Genomic DNA, 18,798 nt, shown 5'->3' on the forward strand with positions numbered 1-18,798 from the left:
AATATCATATTTTTAGAGGATCAAGGACAGCTTGAAAAATTAAAATAATATATTGTTCTTCCAGGATTGTTAACTTATTCCTTTGCAATTATTCCAAACTCTATCCTTATTATTTGTAGGCTCATTCTTAGCCTTTGATAAACTGCTGTACCATCTGTAGAAACACTACCCTAGCTTTCAGGCATTACACCATTCACATTTAGTTAGGCCAGAGGTATTTTTTTAAAGATTTTATTTATTTGAGAGAAAGAAAGAGAGAGAGATAGTGAGAGAGAGCCCTACCAGGGAGGAGAGGGAGAAGCAGGCTCCCTGTGAGCAGGGAGCCCGAGGAGGGGCTTGATCCCAGTGGACTGAGCCACCCAGGCACCTCCAGCTAGAGGTATTTAAAGTAATATCTAAGGGATCATTTTCCAATTCTTCTAGTTATATCTTGATTAGATCTCAACAAAAAATTATAGGCTCTATTTACAACCAGAAGAGTGTTCCTATTGGTATGCTTACACAATTTAAAATGATACCTTCAGGGCGCCTGGCTGGCTCAGTTGGTTGGGCAACTGCCTTCGGCTCAGGTCATGATCCTGGAGTCCTGTATCGGGCTCCCTGCTCGGCGAGGGGCCTGCTTCTCCCTCTAACCTTCCCTACTCTCATGTACTCTCTCTCTCATTCTCACTCTCTCAAAAATAAATAAATCTTTAAAAAAAAATAAAATGATACCTTCAAAGGAACTTCCAGCTTAAAGATATAAGGTCAACTAAAATTTCCTGAGAGAGCACTTAAGACAATTTAAAGGTGCTTTGGCAATAGAATTATCAAACTGGTAATTTTATTCTTGCTTTTCTTGGTCATGTAACTGTGTTTAACTCTGAATCTGCTGCAATGAATGCTTCTTACTTCATGCTCTACTTTGTAGGTTTTTTTTTTTTTTTAATTCTATTTATTTATTTGACCGAGAGACAGTGAGAGAGGGAACACAAGCAGGGGGAGTGGGAGAGAGAGAAGCAGGCCTCCCGAGGAGCAGGGACCCCCATGCGGTGCTCGATCCCAGGACCCTGGGATCATGACCTGAGCCCAAGGCAGATGCTTGACTGAGCTACCCAGGCGTCCCTACTCGGTAGGTATTTTTATTTAGTGCTGCTTCTACTTTTCCAGAGGATGGTGTTTTTGGGAAGAACACACTGAATCATCTAGTTCTTGAGATACGTTTTCTTTTACGTTAGTCTTGTTATTGTCATCAGCATCTCTGGATAAAATGATTGAATCGTGTAAGTCCAACAGACTTTTGGATCAGGAGACAGAGGAGGTTGGTATGTACTACAGTGACATTTCTATTCTACTTTCCTCTTAGTTTCAATCTTCAGTCATGATTCAGACTTGTTTTGTTCATTATACGAACATTATATACAAGGCCTTGAGGTCAACTTAGTCTTACAGGATTAATTTTGTTAGACGCAGAGTGGGTATCCTTGAGCTGCTGATTTTAATCCTTGTATCTATACATTAGCATGATGGGAACGTCTTCCATGAACGTTCCAGAACGTAACGATGCATTTTGTGTATTTTCATTTAATTTCTAGTTACCCCTCTATTACGTTAAGCAATTAGGTAGCCGTCCAAAGTTTTAAAACTTCCGGTCTTGTCTCACACGTGTCTTCAAGGTGGAATCACCCAAAATAGTAACAATTTTGGGATCGACAAGGTGACTTCCAGAGAAGTAACCTCCGGGCGCTGTCCTGGCTCTTGCGGGCCGCCATATTCCTCCTCCCACACCACCGCCCTCTCGTCTGAGGCCCACATAGCCGCCAGGCTCGGCTGGACTAGGTAGGACCCCTGTGCTCCCCCCACTCCCCCACCCCGGCGGTGCTCTCTCCCTCCCGTCCCCGACCCCGGCGGTGCTCCCGGGGAAGAGGGGCCGTGCGGCAGGAGAGGAGCCGCAGCAGCGTTCCGGCCTTGGGCTGGGCCTTCAGGACCGCGGGCTCCGGCGTCCAGACGGACCTACAAGAAAGCAGGCCCCGTGCCCCCGGGGACTACGCCAGGGCTTCTCTTCAGGCCCCCCCTGGACAAGGCGCGGCGACGACGGCGACAGCGCTTCCCGGGCCCAGTTCCTCGCGGCCCACGTAGGCCGCTTGGGAAGCCTTCCCCGGCCACGGGCTGCTGGAAGGGAGGTTGAAGGTGAGTACACAAACATGCCTTTCTCCGTGTGCGCGGTAAAATGGCCACGCCGGCCTCTGGCTGTTTTTGCAGCGGGCGGCCCCCACCCCTCCCGGGCTTGACGGCAGCTGTGGCGACCTCTGCGACTGTCCACGTGGACAGGGGTGGGTCTCTGCTGCCAGCGCCTTGTTGATCGCCCCACTAGTATCCTTGGTATAAAACTGAATTTGGCGTGTAATAACAAAGAGAAGGGCTACAGGTCTACTGAAAAATTAAAGCTGTCCTTTGTGATGGTTTTTCCTCAACATTTAACCGGCTTGTATTTAACAGTGCTGTACTTACTAGCACCTGAGTCCCTTCAGCTACTTAGGCGTGCACTTCGTGATGGGCTTATCGTTGATGAAAGAAGTTGTGTTGCTCAGCAAGGCCAGTCTTACACTCAGGGCTGACAGGTCCCTGGCAGGAGCCCTGGGCAAGAGCGGACCCACATCACAAACTCGTGAAAATTAACTTATAAAAACACCTTCTCAGCTCTGACACAGTGCGACCTGTAACTCAAGACATCCACTTTTGTGACTCATACTTCAGGCCCCAGAGAAATGCTTCTCTGTGACTCTTGTCCACTTATCTTGGGTTGAAAGGCAATTGAATCCCAATGCCGTAAAGGTTTGTAGACTGTGCTGTTGCCAGGATAGGAGGTACAAACTACTTTGGAGTGCAGGAGGATTTGTGTGGCAGAAACAGTTAGGAAAGAGAAGGAGAAATTAATTAGGTTTGTCTACACCGCCGTCGTTTCTTGCCTGTTCTTCAATAATCACATCTACACCTTCTACTTTTGCCTCTCTCTAATCCATTCTCCAAATCTTTATAAAAGCATAAATCAAATTCTATCGCTTACCTAATTAAAACTCTGTAATGGCTTCAGGTTCTTCTAACACTCCTGACCCGTATCACCTTGTCCCATGGTCTGTCTGCATCTTCATGAACATGATGTTCCTGCAGATAGGCCTTCTCTCTGTTCCTAGAGAAATGCAAACTCCTTCTTGACTTAGGGCCTTGCATATACTCATATACTGTTCCTTTTTCCTTCGTCTTAGTATAAAGCTCAGCTCCATGAGGAAGACCATGCTGATATCCAGGTCCAGATTAGGTTTCTGTAATACACTTTCACATTCTCTTAAAAACTCTTAAGTCTGTTTCCTTTGTAGGACTTAATAGGATTTTAATTGTGTAATGTTTTTTCCCATTAGTTGTTTATTATATTTCTTCCCTACAGATTAAGAACTCCATGAGATCAAGGTTCTTTCAGGCATACCACCGGTCCTGAGATTGATGTCTGGCACAAAGAATGCACTTGGTTTTTCTTGGATGGAACGATTAATTGTATTGCTGCTCAGCAACGCCACTCTTAGATCCAGGCCAGATAGCTTAGAGAAATGAATGAACGAAGAACACCAGTAACCAATTGTATGATCTCTGGCATGTCTGGGTCTCAGTTACTTTATATTTTAATTGAAGATGATAATTCCTATAAAATAGCTACTTTGTAGAATTCGTAGAACATTTAAAATTACACACACATACCTGGAAAAGATTATTTTGATTACTGATGAATGTTTATGTCTGTGCTGTCAAATACGTAGGTATAGCTATGGTTTGGAATGAGTATATAAATCATTTAGGGTGAAGTATTATTGAACTGAAGTGGGTTTAAAAAATAACTGGGATCATTACTTTTAACAAGAAGTCCATTGGTAGCAAAAGCTCCAGGTACAGGTTGTTAGGACTCTGGCTCTGCCTCTTTGTCATTTATTCTGTTTCACTCTCCTTTGTGGGTTAGCCTTGTTTTCAGACCTAGAGCATGATGTCTGTAGCAGTTCTGGCACAATATCTAGACACAACAATATCCAGAGAAAGAATATCTATTTCTGTGAGTCTTGAAAAGGAGAGAAGGCTTTCCCAGATGCCTCCAGCCCAGGAGACTTCCTCTCGTCAGAATTGCATCACATTCCTGGCTTAAACCCACCCTGGGCAGGGGAATAGGATTGTCATGATTGGCTTCATTCAAACGGACTTCAACTCTTTGGTTGGTAGTGGCATCAGCATTCCTTTAATCATGGGGACCTGTGGAGAAGGGTGGATAATAGAACATTATAATTGTTTCTGGAAGGAGGAAGGAAGGATGAAAGAGATGGATTTTTGGGTAGGTAACCAGCAATCCTATTGTCTGCTGTACAATATGTTAAATATATATCTTTAAATTTGTTTTTCTTACTAATGGAGGTCAGAAGATCTAAGACACTAGATAGTGTGGAAAGATGAAATATTGTAGTATCACACAGTATTTTTAAGTACAGAATATTAGGATTATTAGCAAATGATATCACTAGCAAGTCAGCCTACACTGGTATGCAACAATGAAGAAAGTTTCTCTACTGTGTAGTTAAAAATCATGTCTGATTATAAGGTAGAGGGAAGTATCAAATAACAAAGGGTTCTATAAGCAGTGACAGCTATCAGGGGTAACATGCCTACTCTCTACCCACTTCCACTCTCATTGCAGACTTAGCTAATTGATCGCAACATACTCCTTACTGAGGGTGGACATGATTTGGAGTCTTTTTCAGATAGCTCCTGACTACCACTGGAGTTGATCCTCTAAAGAAAGCCTATCCACTATCTATGACATAGATATGTTACAGAACTATGTTTTTATACTGGGGATGAGAAACCAATATACGTGAAGCAGACTGAAAAAAATTTCAAAGTAATTTGAGAGTGAAATTCAATAAATATATGGACCAAAAGCAGAAGAAATAGAAATATGACTAGTAATTTTATGCAGTCTTGGCTTTTGGTATAAGTGGCTTTTCAGTTAGACCCTGCAGGATGCAGAAGTTTTATGGATTGGTGGACGAAAAAAGGAGGAAAAAGAGGGAACAGGTCAGGGCATTAGCAAAGACAGGTAGGCAATAGGATCAGTGATACCAAAATATTGAGATGAAAATTTGCATGTCCCTAACCTTCTTCTCTCTGTGCCCTCTTCCTTCATCCCTTAGCACTTTATCATTCTGTTTGCCCTCACCCACATCCCTCTGTCAGCAGAAGATCTGACAAACTCATTCACACTAAACAGAACATGATTGATAAGGCTCAATGAGAAATCTTTCCCTGATCTATTGTGAATATTTGTTAGAAGCAAAGCTTTAAGCTGAAGTTGTGAGGTTAATAAGGTATAAGTTCACAAGGTAGTGAAATAGGAGTAGGGCAAGGGCAAGAGATATTTCAGGGACAGGGAGCCTTCTCCCAAGTCTGTGCAATCATATGACAGAGTGAAATACTGAGTAAGAACAAAAAGAGAAGTATTTTGGGCAAAGGCAGTTTTTTCTGCCTACAGTGTCCAGTGCTTTAAAAAATGGCTTTATTGAGATATAATTTATATACCATACAACTCAACCGTTTGTGTACATGTCAGTGGTTTTTAGTGTATTCACAGAGTTCTGCAACCACACTCCTTTCTAATTTTAGAACATTTTCTTCACCTCAAAAAGAAATGCTGTACCCATTAGCAGTCATTCCCCATTCTTCCTCCCTGCAGCTCCTGGCAACCAGTTATCTACTTCGTCTGTATGGATTTTCCTATTCTGACCATTTCATATAAATGGAGTCACACAATGTGTGATCTTTTTGAACTGGCTTATTTCACTTAGCATAATACTTTTAAGGTTCATCCATGTTATGGCAGCTATCGCTATTTCATTCCTTTCCATTGTTAAGTAATATTGCATTGTATGGATGTTCTACACTTTGTTTAGCCATCCATCAGTTGATGGACATGTGGGTTGTTTCCACTGTTTGGCTATTATGAATCATGTTGCTATGAACATTCATGTACAAATTTTTGTGTGGACATAGGGTTTTATTTCTCTTAGGTATATACCTAGGCGTGAAATTATTAGGTCCTATAGTAACTCTAAGTTTATTAACCCTTTTGATGGCACACCATTTTCCAAAGCAGCTGCACCAGTTTAAATTTCCACCAGCAATGTGTGAGGCTTCCAGTTACTCCACATTCTTACCAACATGGTTTTTATCTTGTCTTTTGAGTATAGCCATGTTCGTGGTTGTGGAGTAGTATCTCATTATGGTTTTAATTTGTATTTTCCTGATGGCTTGCCCAACACTTTTTTGTACCCTCCTTCAGCCACTGAAGGAGACATGGTTCCATTGTTTTTGTCCAGTGAAATTTCTTTTTTTCCCCTTTTCTAGCTAATGACCAATAGAGATTAACACAATGGATGGCTTCCCTTTAAATGATACTGATCCTGTTTATGATTTGGGTGATTGATACTCAAGATTTATTCAGGGGGTACCTGGCTGGCTTAGTCGGTAGAGCATACAACTCTTGGTCTCGGGGTTATAAGTTGGAGCCCCACGTTGGGTGTAGAGATTACTTAAAAATAAAACATAAAAAACCAAAACCATATTATTAAAAAATATACATACATATATTTAAAAAAATATATATATTTGTATTCAGGTCAAGAACAGGAATACTGTCCAAAAATGAAAATCTAACTTGTGTGTGAGAGGAGCAGATACCACTGAATAGAAACTGAAAATCACAGTTTTGCTACACATGTCACTTCAATCTTAGTATATTGCTAAATGGCCCTTCGCTGTAATTTGAAATTGTGGGAGAGCAGTGACTCTCCTAAAAATCTTGTAGGAACTGAGAAAGATGAATAGTCTACTCTATTTCCTTAGATCTTCAGAACATTAGTAGCATTTTGGCATTGCAGGAAATCTTCATATTGCTTTCATTTTCATTTATCTCCAGTCAGAAGGAACTCACCTGTGAAATGATATTAGAACCCCTAGTGCAAGAGAGTCTCTGTTTCCTGAAGTTTGCTTGGCTGACTTCACTGGGCCATTATCCCTGAAGTGTTTGCAGAGGGCAACAGCTCTTAAGGACTTTAGGCAAGTTTTTATCATATCAGTTAACTTTGAGGGATTTCATTTTATTTTGATTATTGTTGTTTTTGTATATGTATTATGTTTATTAATTGTATTATAATCTTAATAGCAATTTATGATGTATTAAATTACAAGAAGGAATCTTTTTTTTTGTCATTGATATCCTAATGTTTAGAACAGTGCCTGGTACGTTGTAAGTACTCACAAATATTTGTTAAATGGGTAAATAGATGAATCGAGTGCTTTTTATACCTGGCACATAATAAATGCTTGTAAATGTTAGCTGTTATTTTAAAGTGCAAGTTTTTGGTTAAGCACTTTACACTGGATACTCACTTAATTCTCCTACCAGCCAAGAAAGAGAAATATTGTTATTATAATATTAATTTTACAGATGAGGAAAGGAAGAGCTCAGAGTTAACTAATTTGTTCAAGGTCACACACTGGACTGGTAAGTGGCAGAGCTGCGGGTGGAACCCAGCAATGCTTGTCTACTAAGCATGTGCCCTTATTCACAGTGCTCCTCTGCCTTTGCTATTGAAGTATAAACAATCAAAGCCCTGTGTCCTTTTATCATTGCTTGGCAGCTCCTCAACTGCCGGATGTTACGATTTAAACAGAAGACGAGTGCAGTTGTATCTGAACCACCTCTCCTTGCTCTGCGGCAGACGGTCCTTTGAAGTGGAGAGAACAGATATTCAGGGAATAGAAAAAGGAAACTTCAGACTGCTGAATTTCATATGAAAAGTTGTCAGTTAGTATTATTGATCCACCCCACATGTAGCAGCTGGTAAAGGGTTTGTTTTAACTTGCTTTTCTCCTGATGTTTAGAAGTTTTGCTGGGAGTCACAGAATTTGAGTCTGCTTAAACTCAACCTAATCCTTCTGATGTGTTACTTTAAGAATTTATACTAGTACTCCCTTCTAATAATAATAGCTATTCCCAAAGGGTGAAAGAGGAAACTTAATGTGGTGGCTTATTCCAGGAGGAAAAAACAAACACCTTTTCTGAAAGTCAAGAAAAACATGAAAACAAAAATCAGTCCTGACTTGTATTTTAGAGTTTCTTGGAGCTACTCCTATGCTAATAAGCCTTAGTGACTAATTATAGCCAAGAAGAATAGGTGATATGTGCAGATTTGAAGAAATTAGGCCAGACATTTAAAAAATATATGAGGCTACTGGCAAATGAGATTTTTTAATAAAAATTGAGAACAGTTTCTGTCACAAATAATGATCTGTCTAGAAGGGTGATTGGAAATTTGTGGGTTAGTAGAAGAATTTTTTAAAAGTTGAAAGTTTTAAGGACATTCAGCAAGGCCAGATCTAGCCAGTATTCCTTGAGTAATAGTAGATTTTCTGGGACATGTGTTCCCCAACTTCATAGACAACTGGGGTGAAGTTATAGTGAGTGCTGCATGGCTGAAGAAAAAGTGTTTAGCAGTTACCAAGATACAAAAAAGCGAAGCTGGGGGATGTTTCCCTATGTTCATTTCTTTATCTCAGTTCATTTCCCATACGGTTTTTCCAATGGGAAATCTGACAGTTAGTGAACATTATTGTTAAGTCTAGCAGGCCTCCATTCCTTTAATTATTATTATTTTTGTTGTTATTGTTATTTTAATTTTTAAAGCTGTCTGGATGTGGCTATTTGGCATGCAGCCTGAGCTGATCAGTATAGCTTATATCCTCCAGGCCACAGGCATCGATTTAGGAATAGGTACATGACCCAGGTTGAGCCAGTGGAATCAGGGTCCAGGACTTTTGTCCAATTTCTTGGGTGAGAGAAGCTCTTCTTTTCTGCTTTGGTCGAGAAGAAAAGAATGTGTAAATCTGAGGCTGCTGGCGGCCATTTTGTCCTCTCTGTTGTCACCATGATAGGAGTGGATTCCTGGAGGTGGGAAGCAGAGCCAGGACTGGGAAGAGACTGGGTCCTAGTGACATGGTTTCAGCCCTTAGATCTAGCTGTGTTCAAATCATCTTGTCCTTTGACTCTTAAGTTCCACAAGCCAATAAATGCCCCCACACCACTTTTTTAAAATCTATTTGACTTGGTCTCTTCCTTGCAACCAAAGCATACTAACTGATTTGTTGAGATAACTTAATTTAATTGACCTTTACCAGCTCCCCAACTAAAGATTCATACACATACTTACACACTAAGGCTACTTACAGTGGACTTTATAGCACAATCCTGATCATATGTAAATCTTTTACTGCTAGGTTTCCAATTAGATATATTATTTCATCTGAATATTTGAGGGTAGGTTTTATTTGTTTAGAGAGGGAGAGCGGTGGGGTAGGGGCAGAGGGAGAGAGAGAGAATCTTAAGCAGGCTCCACACCCAGTGCAGAGCCCGACAGGGAGGGGGGCGGGGGGGCTCGATCTCACAACCTCGAGATCATTGACCTGAGCTGAAATTAAGAGAGCTTAACCGACTGAACCACCCAGGCACCCCGGGGGTAGGTGTTTTGTTTGGAAAAATGACATGGTGCCTTGGTAATAGTGTCCTGATGTAACTTTGTACTCTTACTTAATATAGTCTTTATTTTTGGGTCTCAGACAAAACTAGGATGTTCTTTTTTAAAATTTTTTATTACTTTTAAAAAATATTTTTATTTGCTTATTAGAGAGAGAGATTGAGAGAGAGAGAGAACAAGCAGTGGGGAGGAGCAGAGGGAGAGAGAGAGAGAGAGAGAGAAGCAGACTCCCTGCTGAGCAGGAAACCCAATGCTCGATCCCAGAACCCAGAGATCATGACCTGAGCCGAAGGCAGCTGCTTAACCAACTGAGCCACCCAGGTGCCCCAAATGTAGGATGTTCTTATGTCCTATCCTCGGGCCTGTCATACCTTTGTAGATAGTAAGTGTTATGGACTAAATGTGTGCCCCCCAAATTCATATATTGGAATCCTAACCTGCAGTATGATGGTATTAGAAGGTATGGCCTTTGGGAAGTGATTAAATCATGAGGATAGAGCCCTCATGAATGGGATTAAAGCACTTAGAGACAGCAGAGATCTCTCTTATCCCTTCTGCCATGTGAGGACACAGTAAGAAGACAGTCTTCTGTTAACCAGGAAGTGGGCAGACATTGAACCTGCCTGCTGGCACCTTGATCTTGGACTTCCTAGTCTCCAGAACTGTGAGAAATAAATGATTGTTGTTGAAGCCACATAATATATGGCATTTTTGTTTTAGCAACCCAAAATGACTAAGACAGTAAGAAAACAAAAAATATATGGATAATCATTCATTTGTTCCTGTTAATTAAAAGATGACTTATTTTCTTCTCTCTGGGAAGAAACATATTATTAGTGAGACAAAATTCATTGTTAGCACTGTCAGAATATTTTTTCTGTTTGTGCTTTGATGTAAATAAAAGATAGGAAACTTAGCATTTTCTTATTCCTTAGTCAAAGATTGTTTATTAGGATTTATACCCTGCATACTTTATTTTGTCTTTGAAAATATATTTAATTTAAAATATTTTAATAAGTTTATATTTAAAAAGTTATACTTTTTTTTTATTAGTTAGGCTTCAGTGATAGAAGCAGAACCATTATGGGACATGAGAGAAGGGATTTATTAGAGGAGTTAGAACTTACAGAATTGTGGGAGGAGCTGGAAAAGAGAAGGTCCAAAAAGGAAATTGAAGGATCAGGAAAAAAAAAAATCATCAACCAGTTAATATGAAAATCCAAAGATGTCCAGCTGCCAAAGTAAGACTGTGAAGGGGAAGGTTCATGGAAGAACCTACGGGTTGCTGAAACTCTCGATAGCTAATGCCTCTGTGCATCTGCTGCCAAACGTCTGTGGGTGGGCCTGGGGCTGCTGTCGAGAGGAGAGGAAGTGTATGTGGGACTGAGGACAGCCAGGGCAAACTGGAACCTCTGCCCACTCTGCAGTAGTATATTCTTGCATTTCACCACAGTGGCCTTCAGAGAATCATGGCTAAACCTCACTTTCATTTTCTCCTTGCAAACATTCCTCTTTAAGCCAGCTCCAGTCTGGAAACATATAGGGAAGGGAATTTAGAGAAGCATAATTTCTAGCTTTATCACCATATTTGCTCTTCACACTTTATGATTGATTTGGATTTGAGTTAATTGAAGTGTTGTGCAAAAGGTGGTTATAGTAGGGGCGCCTGGGTGGCTCAGACAGTTAAGCGTCTGCCTACGGCTCAGGTCATGATCCCAGGGTCCTGGGATCAAGCCCTACATCGGGCTCCCTGCTCTGCGGGAAGCCTGCTTCTTCCTCTCCCTCTGTCTGCTGCTTCCCCTGCTTGTGCTCTCTCTCTCTCTCTCTCTCTCTCTCTGTCAAAAATAAATAAAATCTTTAAAAAAAAATTTGGTTATAGTAAGGAAACACTGATACAAATAAATTGCATAATGGTTAAGGACAGGGGCTTAGAGTTAGATGGACCTAAGTTTAAAGTCCTAGCTTCACCATTTTCTAGTTGGACAACTAAAAAAAATTTTCTCTAAGCTTTAGTTGCCTCATCTGTGAAAGGGAAATGCTAATCAGATCTACCACATAGAGTTGATGAAAGAATTAAACAGATGTGTTGGACTTAACATAGTGAATTGCAAATTGCAAGCATGCATGAGTTTTTGTTATTTCGAAACAAAATTTCAAATTTTGTAGAGGAGCTGCTGAAGGCAAGAGTTTTAAATGACAATAGTCAATTTGGATGTGGATTCTTCTCAGTACAATCCTACTCTCTCACAGTCTTAATTTACTGATTATTCTTGTTCATTTTGGATTTCACAGAAACAGCATATGTTGTGCTTACCTCATGATAAGCCTCATAGGTTTTGTGTTTTCCAAGTAAGCCTTTATTCATTTTTGTCTTGTACTAATAATTCTTCTCTGAGGTATGATAGTTTAATACTTTAATCAGTTTCAGCCAGTTTGGGTAGCTTTTTTCCCCCTTTCATATACATACAAACGTCATATAGTTCTTCCTTTTTAGTGTTTCTGATTGGCCTGTTGCATAAATTTTAACTGTCTTGGCCACAATTGGTAACAGTTCCTTGTATGATAGAAACAAGTCTGTAACACCATCGTGGTATTTTGGTTTTATTAGATTTTCTGCTAAACTGCCATTTCTTTCTTCTTCATAACAACTAATAGGTTTTCTCAAGTCAATTCCTACTTAGATATGCTAAACTATACCATCAACATTGCCACAGTTGGGGAGCACATCCATTTAGTTCATATAGTTGCTATTTTAAGTTATTAAAGTAAAATTTTTAAGATAAAGGGCCAAAAAATGGTCATATCTCATATTGTGATGGTTGAGATTTTATTCATTATTTTAAAACACATTTTCTTGATAATGAAATAGAAGTAAGTTATAGAAGGAAATTGGAAACTACAGAAAAATACAAAGAACAAAGTAAAATCACTTGTAATCTTACAACTTGGAGAAAACTACTGTTGATATTTTGCTGCTTTTGTTTCATTTTCAGACTTCTGTTTTCATATATAAAAGTTGATCATGCTATTTGTATGTATACATACAGGTACACAAAAACTCACACTACTGTTATTTAGTTTGGCATCCTACTTCATAATATATCATGATTGCTCCATGTTGGTAAAAATTCTTCATTCCCTATTTTTACTATTTATGTCACTGTTGCATATAAACATACGTAAAACTCCCTTCATAAGTCCTGGGACATAGTTAGCACTCACATGGTAACTGTTACGCATATCTCTGTATCTAGAATTGCCTTTATTTGTGTAAATTCTTTGGACTTAGAATTACAAACATTTTAGTATTCTTAACACAAGTTGTCAACTTTTTTTTTAAAAAAGTCTTTCTTTTTACACTATAACCAGGAATTGATGAATATTTTTAGAAAGTTTATTCTCTTTTTAGAAGGAACAAATGTTACCTTTCCCTCTATGTAATATTTAAAATGTCTGGTTTTTTTTTTATGTTAGTGGTAATATGGTCTGCCAGAACGTGATGTTATGAGCTTCACAAGTGATTGTGTGCCTATACTTTTCTCCTGGTACTTCTTAGTTTTTATTTCATGTATCACATCAAATGACATTAAAAAGGAGAGGGAAATGAGCCATAAGTGACTCTTAATGACAGAGAACAAACTGAGGGTTGATGGAGGGAGGTGGGTAGGGGATGGGCTAGATGGGTGATGGATATTAAGGAGTGCACCTGTTGTTATGAGCACTGAGTGTTTGTATGTAAGTGACAAATCACTAAATTCTATTCCTAAAACCAATATTGCACTATATGTTAACTAACAAAATTTAAATTAAAAAAAAGTAAATGCTAAAGAGCTGCTACCAAATGTCATATCCACAAACAGTTAAAACAAAAGTATATATCCCTTCCTTATGGATTAGATTTTTAAATGGCCAATTTCCCTACTTAATTTGAATCTTAAATTTGACTTTATCTAAGATTAATATGCTGCTCTTGGTGTTTTTTTTTCTGTTTCTGGTTTTTTTTTTTTTTTTGGTTTGAGTTTCTTTCCCATAAGGCTTTTACATCTAACCCATTTTAATCATTCTAATTTTAATTGTTTCTTTTGTAAGCGATATGTAGTACCTTTATTATTTAATTGAGAAATTTATACTTTTCACATTTGTGATCTGAAGTGTTTGATCTTTTTTCATTTTATGATTTACCTTTCCTTACTATGACTAGTGTTTTCTTACTTTTTTGACTTTTTCTATAGATGGCCTATGTTTTATTTGCTTTCTTTTCCCTCTTTCAATGATTAGGAGACATACAAGATGTTCACTGTGTTTTCAAAGACAACTTTCCAGCTACATTTCAAATCTTTATTTTAGTAAGAATTACAAAGCAATTTTTTAATGTTTCTATGTCACTGCCTTTGGAGGTTTAAGAGAGCCTAACCTTCCATTCCTTTTTCTCTCCAAGTTCTAGAGAATTGATAACTGATACAAGGAGCCAAGTGGATCAGTAATGCCTAAAGTACATAGCTCTTTGACTATATTGGTAAGAGTTTAGTTCCACGGAATTCAGTGGTAGAAAAATGAATCTATTCCTGCTTGCTTCATCAGGGAAAAATTTGTAATGTATTAAATAGTTTATGAAATTATCATAAAGACTGAAGAAACAGACTCTAGACTGAACTTAAAAGAGCAACTCCCAGGCTATAGTCCAGAATCAGGCCACCTAGGAAGCTTCTATCTCTTTTATAATCAGGAAGCATGCAGCTTCAGAGTGATCCTCTCATAGCCATGATCAGGAAGCTGCTTCTATTGCTGCTGACTATACAACTAAGTGTCACTTGTCACAAAATGTGCCAGCAAAATGGATGGCCCATGAAGCTAGGCACTGGACTGCAACTGTTGTCCCAGAAACACCAAAGGCCTCCATGATTTTGCTTGTTAGCAGAAATAGCAGCAACAGCTGGAGAAGATGGCTTCTGCAACAGTAGTGCTTTTTCACATCTATGATAAGTGTATTTGATAGTTCAAACCTAAATCATACCTGGAAACTCGAGCTGCAAAGGAGCGTATGAATTATTTAGTTTTCCAGTCTCAACTTTATAGGAGTATTCTGTGCAAGGAGGATAGAATTGATGCCCAAAGTCAAATCTCTTATCTACAACAGGATTATAGCTGAAAAAAACTGAGACCGTCTCCGAGAAATGAATTTATCCATTCAGTCACAAGCACAGATGTACTGCATTCATCCTTTCCCAAGCCTCGGGGTTTGTTCTGGTGGTCTACCACTTGAGTCCAGGAAGAAGAGGAGAGCATGATCCACATGATCAGGCAGTTAAAGCAGAGTCAGGGAGGAGGATCAGAGAGAATGGGTGGAGCCCGTTTATTGCTTTGAGGCACAATGAATTGTCCCACAGCCTTCCCTGGAAAGGTGATATTGAGCTGAAGCAGGAATATGGTTTTTGTAGTTTGAGATGGGAACGTGAAAGTGAAGGAAAAGTGTTCTACCAACGTAACTGCCCTTGGTCTTTTAAAAAATAATGGTAAAATAGTGGTATGTTTTCTGAACATATAAATCCCCTCTGTAGTTGAAAATGTCTTTTTAGCTATCTTCACATGTGGATGACAACTTGGCAGAGTTACAGTCTTGGGTTATAGCCTTTTCTCCCTAAAAATGACATTGTTTGGTTGCTAAGTGTTTTAAAGGAAAAAACCTCAGGCCAGACTAATATTCCTTGGTAGAGAAGCCATTTTGTTTGTTTTTTCTGCCTAGAGCTTTATGGACTTTGTTTTAGCCTGTTAATTGGGCACATTAACAGAATATGTGGATATTTGTTCTGTTGGTTGAGATTTACTTGGAAAATTATTGGGCTCTTATACTAAGTTATAAGACCTTTTATCAGATTAGACAAGTTTTCTTCAATTCTGTCTCTCACTGTTTCTGTTATATGTTTTCTGGTTACAACTTGGATAAAAACTAATTCTTAATTTGTTTGTTCTCCATTGACTGGGCTCCATATCTATCATATGTTCATTGCTTTCTCTCTCTTGTCATTTTTATGAGTTTCAAATTATCTCCTTTTTGATCAAGTCTGTGGTCAATACAGTTTTCTGTATTTCTAATTCATTTTCCATTTGATGCCAGGAACCCTCATCTGAAGCAAGTCTGATGATGTCTGACGATGACGCAATGACATTGAGTGTGTCTGTTACATAGAAATTTCTTTTCCCACATCACCTGAAGCTGAATTGGGCAAGACCATCCATCATGTATCACCAGAGCTTTCCTGGCTTCTGCCTCCTGGAGATAGCACTTCTTGGGGTCAGTGTCACCTACAGGGTTTTCATTTGTGGCCAAATTTCTTGTTGAAAAATTTGGTTCCTCAGCACGCAAAGAAAGACAAGTACTCACTGGGGCTGCCTTAGTAAGTACTCCTTTGAGGTAGAGGAATAGTTCTCCAGTTTTCAGGTAAATAATGTTTCATGTTTCATGAAGTGGGAGATAATGCCTGGAGAACAAATAGCCTTTTGTCCTTGTTTCAGGCAGATAAATTGTCCATTTCTAATGGCTAAGTTGACATAAGACAACCTGTATTTCCCAGTCTAGTTCCATTGATCTGATGACTAATGAAGATTCTTCTATGAAGTTGGTCCTAGCTTTCAGTGCTACTGTGTATAGTCTTTGTCTCTGCCTTCAGGGAGATAATTTAATGGGAATTTGGATTACCCTATTTCAGGAACTTCTGACCAAGAGATTCTGTTTTAACTGAAAGCTAGTAGTACTATGATATAGGCTTTAAAGGTGTGATAATACTCAGAATCCATTCTGCAGTCAAACACTTTAGTTCATAGACAGTTCTTGAGATGAAAGTTGGTCTTAGAGAGTATCTAGGAAAATAGATGTTTATAATTTGGGAAAAATGAGGTGTTTCTAAAATTGGGATTAATCTTATTTTTTGCTCTTTGGATATTATACTTGCAAAATTATACTTACATAGATAGGCTGGTAGAGACTGACAAAAAGCTTTTTGAAATGTATAATGTCATTGAATTCTAACTATGAAAATCTTGGAACTTATAAAATATGAGAAAACTGATGCTAGAACTGGATAAGAGAGTGAGTTGCTTGTCTAAATGAAGAGTTACATTTGACTTGTATAAGAGACTTATGATTATATGGTAGTCCCTAGGCACATGTGTCCATGTTAAGTTTAAAATTTAATTAATTATTGAAAAAATTAAAAATTTAGTTTTTCAGTCACATTAGCTACATTTCAGATGCTCAATAGCCACATGTGGTTAGTGGTTACTATATTGGACTGCATAGATACAGAACATTTTTGTCATTACAGAAAGTTTTATTGGACAGTGCTATACTGTACAACAATGTCTTTAAATCTGCATTTGCTGATGAACTCAAATACTATTGTTTTTTAATGCAATGTATTTTGGGAGGAGTATTTAAAAGTATCTAAGATTATGGACTCTTGGTTTTAGCTGGGTATCTTTTTTAAATAATCTTTTAATTTTTGAATAAATAAAATATTTAAAAATTTACAGAAAAGTTGCAAAGTTGGTATAAAGACTTGCCATATAACCCTTTTTAAAAATTTTTCAGGGATGTCAGTAGGTAAGAGAATGAATATTTATCTAGTCAGGCTATTCACATTTAAACTGATTATTAATATAGTTGATTAATATCTATCATGTTTGTAACTGTTTTCCTGCATTTTTCTGTGTTTCCTCTCGCTCCCTCTTTTTCCTGCATTTTCTGGTTTTAATTGAACATTTTATACGATTTCATTTTATCTCCTCTTTTAGCATATCAGTAATTTCTCTTAAAAAACTTTAGTGCTTGTCTTATTGTTTAGAGTACATGTTTTTAAACTAAATCTCTCTTCAAGTAACACTATATCATTTCATATGGAGTACAGTTACCTTAGAGTATTCCTAATTCCTTCTGTTTGTTGTGGCATTGCTGTCATTCATTTCATTTATTCATATGTTATAATCAGTAATCACTCAGTACACTATTATTGCTTTAAAGAAAGAGATCTTTAAGGTCAATTAAGTATAAGAAAAAATAAAAGATTTTCTTCTCTAAAATGATTCCTTTCTTTGTGTAGATCTTGACATGTCATTTCTTTCTGCCTGAATAACTTCTTTTAGCATTTCTTTTAGGGCTGGTCTGCTTGTGATGAATTCCCTCACATTTTGTTTGTCTGAGAAGGTCTTTATGTCTTTTTCTCTTTTGAAGGATAATTTTGCTGGATATAGAATTCTATGTTGGTGGTTTCTTTCAACACTTTAATTCATTCTACTTTCCTCTTACTTGCTGGTTTCTGACAGAAGCCTGTTGTAATTCTTATCCTTTATTACTCCACAGGTTAAGACACCCCTCCCCCCATTCCTTCTGGTTTCCTTCAAGATTTTCTCTTTTGTCTTTGGTTTTCTGTAGTTGGAATATAATATGCTGAGGTGTCCTTTTTTTGTGGCATTTATCCTGCTTGGTGTTCTCTCAGCCTCCTGTATGTGTGTTTTGATGTCTGTCATTAAATTTTTGAAAGTTCTCAGCCATTATTACCTCAAATATTTTTCTACTTTGTTCTCTTTTTTCTCTTTCTGGTATTTTAATTATGCATATATTATACCTTTGATATTGTTCCCTAATTCTTTCGTGTCTTGTTGTTTTCTTCTTTTCTCTTTGTATTTCAGTTTGGGAAGTTTCTGTTCACCTATCTTCAAGTTTTGTGATGGTGGTAAGGTCTGGGGAAAGGGAGCATTCCATAATCTCAGTCTTTTTGAAGGTGAGTGTCTTGGGGCCTTCCAGTGTTTCTCTAGTATAAGGGAGAACTTGTCCACTACCCCCTTCTCTGGATGAGATGTTTCCAGTCTATATCCTTGAAGTCCTGACCCCTATTAACTATGGCTTGTTTCCCCACCTTAAGTGAAACAGGAAGGGTCGAGCAGGTTGGAAGGCCTGGGGTGAAGAGGCTTTTGCTTTGCCTCACTGGGATAAGGTTTTAGAAATGAGTTATGAAAAGCCCCTTTCCTTGGAGAGCAGGTCTATTTTATTAAGAAGGCTTTGTGGTTGGTTACTCTCCCTCTCTCACTGCCCAAGCCAGGAGGGGATCTTTCATGAATCCTTACTGTGAGGGTCTGGTGGTATTCCTTGGAGAGAAAGCCTATGAAAGTGTGGGGAATTTCTTACTCTCCCACTAGT

The 18,798-nt window shown here is 38.4% G+C and overlaps 1 long non-coding RNA gene across 1 annotated transcript; it reads left to right on the forward strand.

The window, feature by feature from the left end:
• Positions 1–2,005: 2,005 nt before the first annotated feature.
• Positions 2,006–18,383, forward strand: LOC141374845 (uncharacterized). The gene is made up of 3 exons (XR_012381987.1): positions 2,006–2,169; positions 15,721–15,897; positions 18,291–18,383. It is a non-coding gene; the product is annotated as an uncharacterized lncRNA (long non-coding RNA).
• Positions 18,384–18,798: the final 415 nt, after the last annotated feature.

This window comes from Callorhinus ursinus, unplaced genomic scaffold (genome assembly GCF_003265705.2).
Source record: "Callorhinus ursinus isolate GAN/ISIS: 27379988/994484 unplaced genomic scaffold, GSC_fseal_2.0 scaffold22, whole genome shotgun sequence".
Lineage (NCBI taxonomy): Eukaryota > Metazoa > Chordata > Mammalia > Carnivora > Otariidae > Callorhinus > Callorhinus ursinus.